Source organism: Arachis ipaensis, chromosome B06, assembly GCF_000816755.2.
Source record: "Arachis ipaensis cultivar K30076 chromosome B06, Araip1.1, whole genome shotgun sequence".
Taxonomy (NCBI): Eukaryota; Viridiplantae; Streptophyta; class Magnoliopsida; order Fabales; family Fabaceae; genus Arachis; species Arachis ipaensis.
The window spans coordinates 95,883,150-95,899,763 of NC_029790.2; the positions used below are offsets into that span (position 1 = coordinate 95,883,150).

At 44.9% G+C, this 16,614-nt stretch overlaps 1 long non-coding RNA gene across 1 annotated transcript; it reads right to left on the bottom strand.

Annotated features, from left to right (window-relative positions):
- Positions 917-15,179, bottom strand: LOC110263418. Its single transcript, XR_002349012.1, has 4 exons — positions 15,169-15,179; positions 10,080-10,089; positions 3,768-3,772; positions 917-1,169 (listed from the first exon to the last, which is right to left on the bottom strand). It is a non-coding gene; the product is annotated as an uncharacterized LOC110263418 (long non-coding RNA).

Sequence of the window (16,614 nt, forward strand, 5' to 3'; positions counted from 1 at the left end):
TGCACTCTGCTTGAACCGGGTTCCCTACTCTAATAAAGTAAGTGCCCCGAGGCTAGGTCTCAATCAATATAAAGAAAAGCCATCACTCTTAGCGCTGTCTCTTCAGTTGCGTACTCATTAGCCTAGTCTAAAGCTAGTTCAGCGAGGTAGTTTACTTGCTGACTCGATAGAGTTTGGGTACGACTCAGCTCTTTGAAAGCTTTCACCTCGACTAGAAGGAAGAAAGAAGCCTATAAGTATGTCTACCTTCCGCCTTGTCCTTAGATAGAAGAAGAACAGGAGAAGCAAGAATGGCAATAACCGTAGCTATTTCCGCTTCGGAATTGCTACTAGAAGGGAGTTCTCACCGGGAAAATCTCTTTAGAGAAGCAAAGTCCTAATCAAAGCAGCAAAGCAAGGTAAGTCAATTCTTTCTTTTAGGATAGATCCAAAGTGCCAGCGATTTAGGTGTTGGAGGAGTAAGGGCTTTTAGCCTAGGAAGACGACGGTGCTAGAGAATCAGTGAATGGGGGAATAATGATAGTCGAAGGGAGGTAGCGGTCTAAGCCTCTTAGGCTTGGCACAGGAACTCTTCTCTCACCCGCAGGAAGGCTGTGATGTGACCCAGTAAAGTGCCCAGAGGTAGGATGAATTGAATTAGCTAACGAATCTTCCGTAATGCTTGCAAAGAAATAAGAAGAAAGTCTTCTGCCCAATGTCAATGTGGGGCGACTCGGAACGAATGGGAATAAGTGAATCAGAAATGAACTTATATAAGAGAGAGCAGAATAAGCGGTCTTGTGGGAAGGGGATGGAGAAGCGGATTCCTACTTCTTAATAGAATAGCTTGATCGACCACCATCAGTACTGATGAAGAACAATACTCTAGCTAAAAGAAAAGAAAATGCATTCCTGAATGAATTCGATCCGGCCTGAGAGTGAAATAGAGAAGTGAGATAGAGAAGGGAGCTGTAGTTCTGAGTTTGTAGTTGGAGTTCGTGAGCCAATAAGTGAGCTTTTTCAATCCTCTCGAATCATAGACATGAGGACCGGGAAAAGGCATTAGTTGGCCGGCCTTAAGAAAGAAATTCTACATTATCGATGCTTTTGCGCTAGTCATGAATCCGTCCTGGGATATCTTGATTATCTTTATGATGGCAACTCCCTTGGGGGAATAAAGAATCGATCGTCTTTGGTTCCCACCAATCGATCTTCTGTAGAAGCAGGAGCTAGCGCGAAAGAAGAATTACAATTGCAAGTCGCCTTGACCCGGTAACCAAAGAAGCACACCAGACTCGAAGGAAAGGCAAGCAAGGAAGGCAAAGAGCTGGTGCCTTTTGCAATTGAATCAGCTCTTGGCCTATCTGCTCTTACTCTTCGAGTAGCTATACTGAGATACATGTCCGCTGTTGATGGTCTTTTCCACGTAACCGCAGTTGGTCTTATATCCATTGTTCAAATAGCCGTAAGCGGGTTCAGGAAATGTTTCTGAATCGGTTGTTACAGAATGCGCTGTAGGACCCCTATTAAGTTAAGGGAAGAGAAGTGGGCTAATCCCCAGGTTCGGAGGTCTTGTTTGCAAGTGGAATCAGAAGGTTAGGGGGTGTGCACAGTTAAGAAGAAGAAGTAGTTTTGTTTTCAAGTTAATCAGATTTTTCCTATAATAAGAAGGGGATTGAAGGACAGATGATATGAATTTGTTTAAAAATCCCTGATCTGACTCTAAAATAGGCCTTGGTTAGACTGACTTTGAACTAAGCCTTATTTTGAACCACTAAGAGTCGTCCAGGAAAGGAGCTTCAGCTATGCCAAGAGAGGATTGCTTTGATTCGGCAGGTTCCCTTTTTCCTTAAGAGGAAAGCAAAGCCTATTCTGATTTACTTTTTAACTTGGGATTCTTTTTAGCATAAAGCCAACCCTCACATGCTGGGGGTTCGATAACCCGGTATTCTTCCTCCTCATGGACAAAATTGGATGCTTAAGCCAATAAGGTTGCACCTCTGTCCACCCTCTTTTTTTACTATGCATACGGATAAGGAATAGAAAGTGGGGAGAAGGTCCTCTTTCCTTAGAGACCTGGTAGTCGATGTCCTCTTTCAGAGTGAGCCCCTTGGCGACAAGCCTGGCCTTCTATTTCTCAATCTTGCCTTTTGATTCCCTATTGGTCTTATCCATTTACACCCTACGGGCTTGGCTCATTTTCTTTCTCTGGGTTTCAGAGTGAGTGGGTTAAGGAGCCTTTTTCCTTTTTCCGCCTTTCGTCTTTCCAGTCAAGCAGTGGTTCCTGCTCTTGCCTCTCATGAATCTACTCGGCCATTCCGGAATGAGTGAGCTTTTGTATCCGTATTGAAGAATCCGGTTATCGACTCGGCAGCTATTGAATCTAAGCCAATTGAATCAGCAACCGCTGGTACTGTAAGCGGTGTTCAAATAGCCGTTGTTGGGATCTTCTCTGCAGCTAGCTCTTCTTCTTACTGGGTTATGCTTCCTCATAGTTCTCTGGAACATGATTCTCTCATACGCACTCCTATAAAAGGAGTTAGGAAGCCCATTTCTGATCTGAGTGGTTATGGTAGCACCCTGGTAGCTAATGAGCGCTTGTCTGGTATCAAATGAGCTCAAGTAGTTGAGTAGCTAAAGGCTTTGGTTGCCTTAGATGAAAGAATGTCCTATCTTCGGATAGCTTCCTACAGACTTCTTACCTTATTTATGGAAGTTCCTGGATTCTGTGAAATAAGAACAGAGGGACTTATTAGCAGCTCAAGCTCCATTTCAAAGGTGAGGAGTTAACCTTCTGGCTGATTCAATATCACCGGAGTCTGCTAAGGGTTCCAAACCAGCAGCGAAGTTCCTTTTCGACGATACACTGGAATCGGGTCTATCTTAAGCGGGAAGAAAGACTACCGACGGGTATGAGTTCAATACAGGGATTCGCCATGAAAGAACTACCTACCAGACATCCTAGCTTGTGTAAAAATCGATTGAAGGACAGTACTCTTTCTCTACTGGAAGCGAAGGCAGGAGCAAAGCCTATTGATTCACCTGTTTGCTAACCTACTTGTCGGCTACCCGCACTCTGTAACCAGAATAGGGCTCTGGAGTTCATACCACCCGGCGGCTTCTATGAAGAAGGCGGCGCCTTAACTAGCCCTACCTAAATCAATTCCCTTGCTTGAATCGATACGCTTACCGGACTTCCATTTCTGTATTTCGAGCTATTCAATTGATTTTGTTGCAGACTCTTCCCCCGGCCCAGTAGTTGAGCTTGACCCTCGCCCTACGCGGAGATCTTTCCTTTTAGGTACAGGTTAATTTAGCTAAGGCATTCAAAGCCTTAGCGCTTACTCTTTCACCGTTCTATTATGGTAGCACCCTGGTAGCTAATGAGCGCTTGTCTGGTATCAAATGAGCTCAAGTAGTTGAGTAGCTAAAGGCTTTGGTTGCCTTAGATGAAAGAATGTCCTATCTTCGGATAGCTTCCTACAGACTTCTTACCTTATTTATGGAAGTTCCTGGATTCTGTGAAATAAGAACAGAGGGACTTATTAGCAGCTCAAGCTCCATTTCAAAGGTGAGGAGTTAACCTTCTGGCTGATTCAATATCACCGGAGTCTGCTAAGGGTTCCAAACCAGCAGCGAAGTTCCTTTTCGACGATACACTGGAATCGGGTCTATCTTAAGCGGGAAGAAAGACTACCGACGGGTATGAGTTCAATACAGGGATTCGCCATGAAAGAACTACCTACCAGACATCCTAGCTTGTGTAAAAATCGATTGAAGGACAGTACTCTTTCTCTACTGGAAGCGAAGGCAGGAGCAAAGCCTATTGATTCACCTGTTTGCTAACCTACTTGTCGGCTACCCGCACTCTGTAACCAGAATAGGGCTCTGGAGTTCATACCACCCGGCAGCTTCTATGAAGAAGGCGGCGCCTTAACTAGCCCTACCTAAATCAATTCCCTTGCTTGAATCGATACGCTTACCGGACTTCCATTTCTGTATTTCGAGCTATTCAATTCATTTTGTTGCAGACTCTTCCCCCGGCCCAGTAGTTGAGCTTGACCCTCGCCCTACGCGGAGATCTTTCCTTTTAGGTACAGGTTAATTTAGCTAAGGCATTCAAAGCCTTAGCGCTTACTCTTTCACCGTTCTATTAAATTGAAGGTTAACTTCCCCAAACCGGCCTTCAAAGGCGGAGGAGTAAAAAGCGACTTTCTATTCAAATTAGACAAATTTGAGCTTTATCCGCTTCAATTCAATAAGGAATTATTATCTAAATAGTAAGAGTGGGAACTCAAAAGCAAGAACTCTTAACCATCATTCCTTAACTCTAAAGGGCGTGAATGTGTAGATCAAGCAAGAAGGGAGCTATGGGATAGCACCCGATTGATTGAGCGTCTTACAGCCAGTCAAGCAAGCTAGCAAAGCCAGCGCAGAAGCTCGGATCCACACAGGGAACTTCAAAGGAGGTTATCTTTAACCTACTGCTCTAAAAAAAATGGAAATCTTTATTGGACCAAGGCCCTATGATAGCCAGCTAAAACTTAACGGGGTTTTTGCATATTATTGTAATTACTAAGGAGGTAGGAAAGGATCCAGGGTTGCCTGAGGCCCTGAGAGCCAGGATGCTTGCTCTTGAAGATGAAGTAAACATGGTCATGGGCCAATATCTCGGTGCTGTTGAAGGTATGAATGAACACTTTACCCTAGTTGGGGGTGGGCGGGAGCTTAGTAGTTGCTTAGTCATTCCAAAGTCAGCCGGCTTTACCAATAGGTACGTAAGCCCGACACTATTCTATTTACTCTCTCTTATGAGGGGCTGGTTGATTTTGCTATAGGGGCAATCTCTTGTCATCCCTTACCTATGGTTCAGGAAAGGGAATGGGAAGAGATTCCGAACCCCAACAGAAGAGCATGGAAAGGGATTGACCGGAATGATTACAACGAGACACACCAACACCACTACTTAGAGGTGGAAAAGGGGGCGGTCGGAGGATGACAGAGCAATCATGCGTTGATCCCTTCTGACATCTATTGGGCCTTTTCAGAGTGTGATTTGTCGTTTCCAATGCGGTAAATAGCTTTTAGGCTTTTTAGGTAAGTTCCCCTCTTCCTATGCAGTTAGCTCGACTCCAGGTATAGCTCTTAATAGGCATGTAGCCGTAGGCGGGAACTCTTCTTTTTAACAGTTAGGTATTGGCGACTAGTAGTTCGGGGTGGTTAGTAACCTTCTTTTTTTCTTATTCTTTGGTCAGGCAAGTCGGCTGGTAATCCCAACCGAATAAGCAATCGCTACAAGCAACCTATTTCATACCCTTTTCGTCGTACTTCCTCTTCTCCTTCTCTTCTTTCTCTCCCTGCCGAGCTTGTTGGAGTGCCATTGCTAAGATCTAGTTTAATTCCCTTTGCCCGGGAGCCTGTCCCAGTCCCACTAGTGCTAGTATCAAGAGGAACATCTTTCTTATGATATTTCTTCCTGTAGTGTAAAAGTATTTTGCATAAAGAGCCCACAATAACAGGCTTGTCCTCTACGCAATAACTGAGGATAGAGGGACTTTCAACTCAATACCCGGGCCTTCTACTAAGAGTGTTGCAAATTTCCTTTCTTATCCCTTCTAGTTTAAGCCTTTCCTTCCTATGTAACCAAGTCCTCCTATGAACCCCTAAAGGATAGGATAGATTACAACTAAAAAGTAAAGGCTGTCTTCGAGCAAGCTCTTAGCTTTCATCGTGAGTGAGAGAGGAATTGAGGCTGATCCTGCTAAGGTGAAAGCCATTGTGAGTCTATGTCGTCACCCCGTAACCTCAAAGAGTTGCGTAGTCTGCCGGGCCGGCTCCAGCCTTTGATCTCAAAAGCTAGAACTCGATGTCCATCCTTTTCCCGTCAAGACGCGAACTTTGTTTGGAGGCCAAAGCACAAACAAAGAAAAAAGGCTTTTATTCCTTGATCTGATCTTTCTTATGTCTGCTCCTGTCTTGTCGCCTGAATTCAGCATACTCCATAGTCTTCATCTTTGTCCTCTATGCTTGAATTAGCGCTCATGCTATCATACAGATGCCAAATCTCTTACTGATCCCTTTTCCCTTTACTTCAAGCTTCGATGACTTTGCTTCAACCGGGCTAGGAGCTTCTCTTACTTCACCGGCTCGCTTTCTTGTGGAAAGATTCGCTCTTTCGCAGTTGTCCGGCCTTGCTTGATTGAATATTCGACTATTTAAGAGCTCGGCCTTGAGCCCTACCTAAATCAATTCCCTTGCTTGAATCGAGCCGCCTCTAGACTAGCAATTCCTTTCCCACCGAGTCGAAACCTACTGCAACAATCTGACGAATGCCGTTCATGAGCCGGTAAAGTCGAGATCAATCAACTGGGATCGGATCTAGCCGGAAGAGGGCCCGCCCAGAAAACTAGACCCGATGTCGGAGTAGGATTCCCATCTACCAGTTGCTAACCTATCACTGCAAATTCAATCAAGTTGAAATCAAGTAAAAGAAAAAAATGTAAAATCAATGGCCGCGCAATCAGCGCTAGGCTTGATAGATTGCACTACATAAAAGACTGGTTGCTCGATTGCACTTTCTAGATGTAGATGAAAGTGACGACTTGGTCGTTTATCATCATTATACGATATTTCCTTGTGAAGCTTGACATTTTGGAAGAATCGCAAAAAAAAAGAAGTAATCCAACCCACGGAATCGACTTGGATGGGCTATTTGAATCTATATGTGTGCGGCCAAGCAAGCTAGCCAATGCGAAGCGTTCTGTGATTATCTACAATATTATTAGATATAAATGTTCTTTTCTTCAATAGCGCACCAAATGCGCGCAAAGCCGGAGGGGAGAAAGAAAACTTCCAGCTCATACCGCCTATACCCCCCTGCCCAACTATTAGCAGGTTCTTCAGTCCCGCTCTCGTCGTACCCGAAACCCGAACCATACCCGAGCGCGTCTATCATGAAATCTGAAAAAGGCCTGGTGCTGCCCGATCCCTAGATGTCCTTCTTCATTCGTGAGAATCTGCCTATTGAACTCAAAACAGGTTCTCCGATGAAGGCGACTCTCCTGGACTACCAACTAACTCTTAGGAGGTGTATGTTCCAAACCTAGAATCCTACTTTGATGGTTCTGGCTTCTATCTACGACGCGTCGAATTGACCAGGAAAAAGAAATCCTGAGTGAATGGATCGAACTCACGAACGATCGACTCGCCAGACTCGAACTGGCATAGGTGAATGAATCGGATCTAAATTTTTCTATCTATCTTCCGCCAACAGGCGTCGCTTTGGTTACGCAGTTCGGTTGGCGGCTCCCTACGTCTGCGGGCCGGTAGGCCAGCCTTCCGGTGGTAAGATATTGTGTCTTCTCACGATAGGCCAAAACAGCTCCCGAATGTCTTTCTATCAATCGAGAGAGGTATAACCAATCTTATTGCGAGTCTTATGGGTCGTGCAAGCGACGACGAAACGGTGAAGTAGGACTAAAACTCCTGGTAAATCCCTGTGAAAATGAGTTAGTTTACTACTGACAAGTGCGAATAAGATTAAGATTATGTATTAAATTATTTAGAGTTGGACGCTAAGGCTTTCTTTTACTTCTAAAAAAATACAAGAATAGCATGAATAGATAAGGGCATTGTAAACCTGTATAGAGGATTATTACAAGCGGGGCTGTCTATCTTATGTTCTCAAGTAGATAGAAGAGGAAGGGTTCAGTCGTGTGTATGAGAGCTTAGATCGAGCTCTGTTTAAGATAGAATGTCATTTTTTGCCCGCCCCGGAGACTCTTCATTACAGGCAAGTTATTTCCTCTGACCGGACTTGAATCTACTCGACCTACAAAGTCATTTCCTATACCTATTCTACCTATACATAGGAATACAAGGGAACCCTTTCCAATGTGGTAGCGGGCGCGGATTATCTGGTTCCATTGAGCTTCCAATTCCTGTAGGAGTATCCAATTGCAATTGACATAGCCATAGAAAGCCTATTCACGTCATGCATACCCATAAGAGCCCCCCTGAGACTTGCTTCTTTTAAACGTCTCCCAGTTTACAAGGTGCAATCGCTTGCTTACTCTGGTCTGTGGATCTCCATTTCCTATGAGCTCTATCAAGATCATCAATCCAATTCGCAACACATTGCATATAGGGAATGGCGGAGGTGGTGGCGTGAATGAGGGTGTGTTGACCAGCCCGAGAGCAGGTTTGCTTTCCACCCCGAAAGCCGGCTATTGACCTTTTCAAAAATGAATTGGAAGGTCTCCTTGTCCCTGTACGATGGGAAAACCTAGATCTTTTCCTAAGTTTCATGGATGTTGAGGGCCTGCCATCCATTGATAGAAAGCTTAATTCATTGAGGAAGATGGCTTAATGGAAGTTGTAGTGTCTGTTCCGAGATACAAGTTTGCAGGTTTTTAAATGATTTCCTTATTTCTTCTTTCCGGTTTGAGATCCAGTAGAAGTGGGAGTGCCGCAAGGCTCTTGAGTTAAATGATGCTCAGGATTGAGGAAGTGGTCTTATTGGCATTCGGAATGGAGTCTGTCCCGAAGGAATCTCATCTCTCTTCCAATAGAACAGGAAGTCTCAAGCCAGTAGCACGATAGCAGTCCATTCAATCCATTCAGTCAAGCCATTCCAGGTCATCTTGAAAAAGGATGGAAAAACTTTAGGTTAGGAAAGCAGGTGCTCTTATTGGACGTCACGGGAGAAATGAAATCCCGATGGCTGAGAGGGTCATACCCTTCCGAGCGTACCAACTTTGATTAACATCGAGTCGTATGTTTCGCAGCAGCGGTCTGGACTCCGGACGGTCTGTCCGAGGGACTGGAACCCAAGGCTCTTCTTAGTCTAACATGATTGTTGTAACGGTTGCTCATTTGATTTTGATGGAATTCAGTGACAGTCCACTCCTTAGGTCATACCAAGGTGCCTTCCAAAGGCAATGAGGGTTCTCATCTAGGGGAGTTCACAGTGGTGAGCTCAGTTATAGAAGGAGAGGTCGTAACTTAGGTTACAGCCTCGGGGCAAGGAACGGCCACCAACATAGGATTTAGAATGATATATCCTATGCTAGTTGACTTTGTTGGGTGGTATACCCATTACCCCTGTCTATCTTCGGAGAAAACGGCATCAACTGTAAAGAGGGTCTATGTGAATATTTGGTTAGAACCTGACTCTTTCCTTCTCTAATTCGTGTCTCACCCGACAGCGGGTCTTCGAAGACCAGCCGGTCATGATGGGAGTCCTGAAAAGGATCCTCTTGGTGGCTGCTGATGGTCTGACTAAGGATTTCTCTCCTGTCTCATCGTTGGCCCTGTTGAATGCGCATCATCCCTATGGTATGGGGCGATTGCCGTTCAACTCAAGTATCAGTGTCGGAGATTTTCAACGATCTCTCGGCTTGCTGGTGTGGGTTTTAGGACACTTTCCGAGCTCAACCATACCCGTAGCTTAAAGATCGAAAGGTACGAAGTTACTCGAGCGAAGCGAAAGGCTTCGGGCTATGTAAGCCAACCTCCCTCTTGACCTATGGTTAGGAAGGGGATTACCTCTTCATCCTAATGTCAAGGGTGTTATTCTTAACTACCTAAGACATGAGCTTCGTCCTCGCGAGCTTAAGCTTGCTTCGGAGGAGCTCCACCTATCGGAAGGCACAAGAGATTTTCTCGAGTGATCCCTCCGGATTCAGAGTTGGTTACGTTATGTTAGTTGGTACGCCGTTACCACTAGCAACCCGGATGCTACCATAGAATCAATCTTCGAAGGTCCTACGGTTATGACTCATTGGAAAGCTCAAAAGAGTGATCCTGAACTAATTCAATTCGATCGTCTGTGGCGATTTAGTCTCCTCGATCGATTCCTAGTAATAGGATGGTAATTGAGTCAGGTTACATCACTGGTGGTATATGTGGCACATCTTTCTTAGTCCAGGCTCGAGGAACGTAGTCACTAGAGCGAAGCGAAAGGTTTCAGCTCTGGTTCAAATGGTATCTGGGGTATATCTATTATATGTTGTTAACGAATCCGTTTCAGGTTTTCAGACATAGCCGGTCTTTTTTCAGTTGCTGCTCCAGGGAAAGAAGTTTCCTTGGGAAAGGTCAACTAGTTGTTAACTTAGGCCGAGTCAGGCCGACTTAAATAAAGATAACTAGGTGTCAAACCTTTATATGATATGAAACCTTTTCTCTGGGAAGAATAGCCTACTTTCGTAGCAAAGGGTTGAGACTTTCCTTCTGAGATGCTGCTTATCCGGCTTATCCGGAACGTAGGGCCGGACGGCTTTCTAGCCATCAAGATAGAAAAGTAAATCGTTCCACTCTAGCTTATGTTAGCCTTTCGTTCACTTACAAAACAGAGGAAAAAAAGAATAATAAATTTTTCGAAGAAAGCAGCCAAGTCACACTATTCCCCCAACTGAGCATGAATTCTTACATATACCAAGTTGGACTACAAAGAAGATCTGGGAGAAGAGATTCGATGGGAATGATTCCTCTCCTTGTCAGCCCTAACGACGAGCCCGATGAGCGTATCAATGGAATGACCCGAGCAGACCAAAGGATCAAGGCAATAGCTACGCACATCAAGGTGATACCTACACCGAGCGAACCAAGGGAAGCCTATGATATCCCATACTGATAGGCTCAAATCATGGGATTTCACACTATGGAGTTTGATCTCTGGTTTCTGCTTTCAATCTCTGTTCCGATATCTGTTTATAGAATAGATCACGCCTCTAATTATCCATTTCATAAGAGAAGAAGTTAACCTAGCTCGGATCTCACTTCACTCGCCTTTAGCCCCTACTATTCACATTAGCCAATGAAAGAGTACCACACGATGTCCTTTCCTAAGAGGGACTATACCCACTTTTAGAGGCCCTTTCCGAGGTCCAAAGTTTGACCCTCCCGAGATCCTCTTTCTTCTCATCCATGCATGTGAGCGAATAGGGTCCGAGGCTAATCTTTCATCTAGCAGACCCTCTTATTGCAGTATGAGTTCCCGCCCCAACTAAGCAGTCTACCTCTCAGTTGGAGAAAGCAACTATGAAGTGGAAGTCGCTCTTCTCTTGATGCTACCCCTGTGCAATGACTTTTCTACTCCGCCCTCCATCCAGTAGCTAGCTAGGATTCCTCTTCTCGAATGGGGGGAACGCAACCTATTAGATTGTTGACCTGGCCTCTTACTTCGTTTTAGGCTTAAGTTATTTTAGGCGGGTATGGAATTCTTTTCACCACCTACCTGGTAGATGTGTGCATTTGACCTCTACCCATACCTTTGCTATCTGTGCTCCGCTCCAACCATGATAGCTATTTATGCTATTGGTGCTTCTTTCGGGGGTTCAACCAGCCTGGATAAACCACTTCTGGCTTTTCCTCATACCCGGAAAAAATGAAAACTTGGACTTCTTTAGTTTAGGATAAACTTCAATTTGCTTCGCCCCCCGTCCTCACCTCCGCCTATACAGGATCAACTGGATTAGCTGCAATCTATTATTTCTGAAAAGGGATAGGCACAAGCACGTCATGCCCGACAAACTCACCTTGCCTTGCATTGGGGAGAGGCCTATCTGCAGTTGTCGACTCTGAACGAATGGGTTAAGCGAAAAAGGGCGTTGATCCAGGATTCGATTCGAGGCTTGGCCACGACCGGACCCTAACAAGCCGATTTACACTCATGATTGCCATTCATTCATGAACTGGCTTGACACGACACAGAAGAGCTAACAACCATATGGAAGGGGAGGGATCCAATCTCCTTCTTCCTGATCTTATTGGCCCCTTCCCTAAGCCTTAAAGGGGCCTAAGAGCAAGGAAGTCTTAACTCCCCAGTCCCCCCTTTGAAGGGTGAGGCGTGAACCCTCTGTCTGATTCCAAATCTCATCTATTGCTGCTTTCGAATCGGCTGAAAGAGGATTTTGATGTCACTTAGGAGAAGTATAGGGAAGTGTGCCCGAGTCTTCTAGAATATAATAAGTAGTTGTGACTCGGTCTAGCTAGGACAGAGCCATCCTAATCCTAAAGAGACTTTCTTCTGTTCTAGGTTTCCACAAAGGGGTATCAGGGTATGAGAACGCCTTTCTCCTATAATCAAGTCTTTGGTTTAGATCAATCAATCCACCGGTGAATTTTCTGATTGATTAGAAAGACCAACCCCGGCCCTAGTGAGAAGAAGATGGTTAGACGCCAATTGAAAGAGTGGTAGTTTTATCCATGATGACCGGGTGGCTCTCTTTGCCCTTTCGATCTACTAAAGTAATTTCCCACGGTTAAGCCTAGTAGAGCTCCTAGTCCGACAAAGGGGAAGCGTAGCAGGCACGTATCGATGTGCAAATGATGGGCAATTTCTTTCTAAGATCTAGCTGTGGATGATGTCCCAGCTGGAAAGTAAACCTTTTCATATTAATGCCTGCCCTATTGGAGATTCCAACTATATATGCATTTTCTTTTTATGCGACAGGTATGTGACCTTAGGAATTAGGTTCGGGAGTTGCTTTAGCAATTGTTGCTGGCTCCAGGTGTCAGTAATAGAAAAAGATTGGATTGGGAAAGACCATGGAGGTTGACAAACCAGTGCTGTTGGGGAAGCCTCTCATCGAGAAGAAAAAAGAAAATAGGACAATAGCTGACTAAACCTCTGAGCTCTTTTTCTGTAAAGATCCTTTTCTTAAAGGGACATTTCCGCACTCATTTCAGATCATAGAGGTCGGGCTTCAGTCGAACAACCTTCTCCCTCCCTTCCACCGATGAAACTACTCTTGCAAAGTCAAAAAGTCGTATAACGTTCCTTCCAGCCAGTCGAATAGAATCTATTAAAGCAAAGCCAAGAGGCGATAGTGGCATCGGTCTTATCGTTCCATGAGGAAAAGGTCCGGAAAGGTCTATTTTATTTGCGAAATCGCAACTACAGGGGTCGGATGGGTCAAGTACCGCCTCTAAAAACATGCGATAATCGGCTTTTTGAGTAGCATCTGTCCATCCCGCTGTCGTCAACGGTCCGCTTCCTTGAATGATAGTAGGTCTTCCCGCTATATCCACGAATACTGTCCGTTGTCCTTTACTTGTTTAGTGGTATCTGTCTGAGGGCATCTGGAATTGTCTGTTTCGGTATTAACTCTTGTAAACGGTCGCAAACGCTCATCTGTCCACGAATAAGGTTCCCTTCTTTTATTCAAGATAGCTTTTAGGGTTGGTTTTTTCCGAATTTTTTTCTTGAAAGATATGCTACTTCCCGGTCGAGATGTCTGAGGGAAACTTTTTCGGTATCAACAACTGTCGCAACGGTCCTGTAACTGTGGAAAAGGGTCCTGTGTTTCAATCACTTGAATCGAATCGGTTTATTATATATATTAGAATAATCTAACTGTAGCAAACGTTCGGCAGTACAGGGTAGGCGGGTGCAAAAGAAAGATAAGCTTGAGATGCTACACTTCAGCCTGATCGATCCGCCTTTAGTATTGGTAAGTTCCCTTGTTAGTCTCTATCGCTAGAAGGCCCTTTCTTTTTAGTGAAAAGGAAACTTAAAAAGAGCTTCTAAGGTAAGCCCTTGCTTTTTCCCGTTTAGGAGAGTAGCGAAACCACAAGTGAGTGAAGGGGCGCCACAGTGAAATTAGTCGTACCTTCCCATCCTCCTATTTGTAGCTCCATCTGGAAAACTGGAGCTTTTATGGAAACTCTGGAGACTGGTCACTAAGCCAGAGTAGAGTGCCTGCTCAGGTAATGAAAGATAAGGATAAGTGCTTCCCACAGGAATCACCGTTAGCGGGCTACAGTTATCCGCCTCCTTCGACTGGAGGTCAGAGCGGCCAAATAGATAGTCCTTAAGGGGATCTCTTACTTCATTAGAACGGGAACAGACACAAAACTATGGATAGATCCCTGGTTGAACGGCTCGCCGTTGATCCACCATCCATCTAGATCCCACCGCAGTGGAAAGGTTTCAGTCAGTTAGCTCAATCATAAATAGATAAATCGACGAGTGGAATAGAAAGCGGATTCTCCACCGATGGAATGAGGACATAGCAAATTAGATCATAGCTAGAGCTAGAGAGTGGCCCCTTTCAAACCAGAGTGTCTTCACTAGGGGTAATTCATCGGCGGGGCAAGGAATGCAACGTGGAGGGGTGGATCCGAGGAAGGAGGGATGCATGGGAAATAAGGCAAATATGGGTACTGGCCAGCCGAGATATAAGGAATGGATATCGGGTGGACCAGAGGGAATAGAGGAATGATCGTGATATGCTCATTTCCCATCTGTTTCTCTTTCCCCTGCAGCGGTTGACCGATCCATATCTTTGAGGTAAATAAGACTCCTCTGACGGGGAGGGGCAGTCCAGACTTCATGGGGGAACTCGCCTTTGGTCTCGACTTGACTCTCTATGAGGGGTCTGGGTCTGAGAGTCCGGCTAGCCCGCCTCGATAGTAGTACTACGAAACCGGAGATTGCTCGTCCTGCTCGAGCCATTAAGGAGGGAGAGGAGTGGCTCCTTACGCTGGGACCCCTTTTCTCTTGTTATTGGGCGGAAGAGGGTGCTTGGGGAAAGTTAAATAAATTTCAATTGAATATTAAATTGGATAAAGAATTCATTTCTATATACCGAAGCTCTTAAAGTCAGTCACGTAGGGTGATAGTGATCCCGTCTTTTGATGCTTTAATCGAAGCCTTGAATTCCTCTATCTGCTTTCTAAATGCCAAATCTGAATCACCAGAGCTCTGGTTTACATCAGTAGCTTCATTTTCAACCTCAACTCTATCACCCCAAAACACTTAGACCTTGTCTTCACCAGGATTCTTTTTACTCCAATATTCTAGGGTATCCTTATCTAAAGTACCACATCACCTTTAGCTCTTTAGGAACATCGGAAGCTCAAGAATCGGTCTTCGCAAAAGCAAACATGATAATCTAGAAGACTTTTCATCAAGTTTCCATTTCCTCTACATTCGATCTTGCAGAATCTTTTTCATCAATTTTGACCATATTGGTAGAGGCGACGGAAGACTCAGTATCATCCTCCCCATGCCCTTGGTTTTTGTGGTCTTGACCTTGCAAAAAAAAAAGGCAATACAGCAAGGATTTTCTTTCAATGGATACCTGCCAGATCTGTATGATAGATTGGTTTGCCCTGTCTTCCATGAAGGAAGAAGATGCTCGGGAAGAGAGACCATACCCACCCGGTCATGGATGAAAGTACCACTCTCTCTTTCAAGAAATAGGATATGAACCACCCAGGTGTAGGTGTGCTCGAAGTCGAAGACTCCCTTACAGGATGAAGCTACAGTTAAACAGACCATCTCCCACTTCTCCTGATGGCGTCTTAGCTACTTAAGCGTGGAGAAGGTTCTCTTTATACGCAAGGGGCACATAGGGAAGAAAAGAAAGAACAGAAAAACAAGGAACTCACTTTCAGGCACGGCTTCGCCTTGTTACCAACTGTGCTCTATCAGGCTTACCAGAAACTATTGGAATAGATCCACACTTAATCTTATATATAGCATCTTATCTTCGGGGTTGTTTTGATCGGAATTAGCACTCTGCTTTGTCGGTGAGGAGAAAGACTTTGTTTAGGACTTTGTTCTTGATCTGGGATCGGGGAAAACGTTTACCTTTTAGTAGCTCTCTTTCTGAACCAATAGATCCCGTACAAAAAGCATCTCCGTCCGAAGTGTGTCTGTCATCCCGAGCGTTGTTTGGGCAGTTCATACGAGAAGGATGGAGTCCAGAACCTGGCATTTGAGGACCCAGTTGGAGTACCGAGGGGACGAGAGCCTTGAAAGCCCCTTTTAGCTTAACCCTTACAACAATCGAGACTAGGAAGTTAGATCCTGCCCTCCGCTCGAAGAGCGACAAGCTGTAATGTCAGCTTTGGCTTTCCTTTACCTTTAAGGCGGCGAAAAGAGTAGCTGAAGCTTTAAGAAAGAAAGGGTGCTTTCAAAAGAACCCCTCGTGAGTGAGTGATTCCAGATAGATTGAAGACGATTTCTGGCATCCTTTACTTTCTTTAGTACTTTCCCCTGGCCTGGATAGATAGAGTTGAAATGTGAGTGACTGGCACCAACCACTAGTTGATTAGAAATGTCAACCCGGAGTGACACTCCAAGATCAAGAATGTTAATCGAAATGACTGGCTTCAACACTTTCTTTTCGTCTTTTCGAAGGCTATCTTGCCTCTTTCCGAGAATGAATGACACTAATCAGAAGTGAATCCCACCTATATGCTTTCGTGCTTTAGCTTCCCACCTGATTGATTTGCTAACCGATTTGCCTAAATGCAGCTCGATCCGGCTTCAGTCCTTTGTTTTGGCACAGCACAGGTTTGTGAAAGCTGTTCATCTGCCCTTGTTCCTCCAGCTTTCCTTGAGTAGTAGAGTAGGATTGGTGACGTTTACTATAGGAATCCAATGCGATGAAAAGACTAGCTTTGTTACCGATCCATGACCGGATGTTCGTCTTTCCTGCTCGACTTGGTGACTAAGACTGAGACTGTCAATCTATAAGCGGAAGGAAGAAGGTGCAGCCTAGTCTCTGTCCGTGGTTGAGGGATTGACTATTTGATTTCGTTCGAAAAAAGAGCAATTTGCTATTCCCTAACCTAAAGACTAGTTGCCTTTCAGGGCAATCTCGAATCGGCTCTCATTCCTGC